Genomic DNA, 2,154 nt, shown 5'->3' on the forward strand with positions numbered 1-2,154 from the left:
GTGCAGGATGATTTTAAAGCAAATAAGTAATTGTTACATTGCACTGAAATGCATTAGAAAAGAGGCATCAAGCAGCATGACTGCCTTATCTGTGGTGTTTGCTTTCATGAACTCCCCTCAACACTTAGATAAGGGGTTATGTGTGAGCAGGTAGAGTATCTCTGGGTAAAGACTGCTGCAATGGAAACACTCAGGGAAACACTACCCAGTGTCTGACCTGGGTTAGCAGAGGGAATTGTACCCTAAGAGGACACAAATGGGTAGCTCAGTTAGTTGAGCTGTCACTGTTGGTCAGCCCATCAGTGAGAAATTAGAGTGCTCTAACTGAAGGAGCTCTGGGAGGTGGAAACCACAGGTACTTCTCACACTGCATGAGCCTTCCCACATAAAGAGATGGATGCAAGTGTGGCATGTAACAGAAGTTTTTATTAATTTTTTAGGAAGGTAAATGCAAATTATTTCATAAAAAATCATCTCTGACTGGAGTACTTGTGCAAGGTTGTTTCAGATACTCGTGTAAGCTGGTTTCTGGTCTTCAGAGTTGTAGTGAAGGAGTATTTTGGTTTCCCAGGCCTCATCTGCACCTTCCTACCTAAGCTGCCTACTAAGGCTTGCAAGGTCATTTATAAATCTGAAAGATTTCATGTGTGCTGTTCAGTTGTTGCTTGCTGTAGCAGGTGTGCTTGTCTCAGCCTGAATACCTGCTGTGCCTTCAGAAGAACTGCTGTCATTTCCCCATCAGCTGCTCCTGAGTAATAGCGTTCTTCCAGGTACCACTGAAGGCTTAGGCTGGGTCCTGGTAAATTTATTCTTCAATTGTCATTGATCAATGATCAATTGATCATTGTCCCATGCACAATTATCAAGGGCAGACTAATCTCATATGACACAGTAAGGTAATTCTAATGGTGTTTTTATTTCCTTCAGTTGGTGTGGATGTTCATCTACCTTATTCAAAGACAGGCTGGATTAGTGCCATAGCCAGAAAGCAGGAAAGAAGGAAATACCAAGGAGAGTGAAGCAAAAAGGCCCTTAGGACAAGAGCCTTGTTACAGAATCTGTCTGGATGTAGTGGGCACTAGGTCACAGGTAAGCCAGCAGCAGGGTAAATGCACAAGCTGATGGTCTTTGGCCAGCATCATGCTGTAATTTCAGTAACAGCATAAACCTTTTTGCTGTAATTCTTCTTCATACTGCCCATCCATCAGAACTGGTGGTAACAAATGAGGGAAAGCTGTTGGGAACCAGTGCTACCACTGAGCTACTGAAAGCAGCATGGGCCATGAGGCAAGCAGCAGATCATACAGCAGACATATTTAGTGGCCCCTTGCCTTCCTAAAATGTCTCTTTGAACAGTATTTCATGCTTATTTAGGGAAGAAAAGTGTCTGAGAGTTTGGGATGGTGGTGCATAGCCCATAGCCATCATATTGTCACAAGCAGGAATATGCCTGTGATTGCTGAGGCTGAAGGTTAAGAGGTGACACCATTCCTTATGTGGAGCATTGTCCCAATGTGGATGTGGTGCCGTTTCCATCACTTGAGCCAAGGAGGCAGGGCCTTGCTTAATGCCACAGCAGCACTGAGACCCAGAGCATTGAAAGAAATGAAGTTTAAAAAAAACCCCAAACCTTTTCAGTTCAAGCTTGAAGATTTTTACTGTATCTCTAAGTCCAAAGTCAGTCATTCTGCCTTTCCTGCCAGCTGTTGTGCTTTGTCACACTTCTGCCTCAACTTGAGTCTTACATTTCACTTGATGCCTTGGAGATATGGTGATAGGAGCCAGACAGGACGATGGCTACTGCCCTGTACCAAACTCCTTAAGCTGAAGAGAGTGAGGTGTGGTAACTGTCTTACCTGTCAGAAGTCATACTCAAGAGTGGGGAAACACAGGAGCTGCTTGCCATCCTAACAGCGTGGAAGAATGCTGGTTCAAAAATCAAGGTAAGGAGAAGGTAGGTCTGCAGCAGCAGACTGAGCACTGCCACCAGTTTTCATGTGGGGACAGGCATTGGACATGTGTGCTAAGGGTAGAGGGGAGTGTCATGACAAGGCAAGAAATGGGAAACATTACTTAAATGTAGTTTAGAGGGGGTTGAAACCTTTCACACAAGCATTACTGGTGCAGTATTTGCAATGGAATAACTACATCATC

The sequence above is a fragment of the Cyanistes caeruleus genome, chromosome 4 (assembly GCF_971803275.1).
Source record: "Cyanistes caeruleus chromosome 4, bCyaCae1.hap1.1, whole genome shotgun sequence".
Taxonomy (NCBI): domain Eukaryota; kingdom Metazoa; phylum Chordata; class Aves; order Passeriformes; family Paridae; genus Cyanistes; species Cyanistes caeruleus.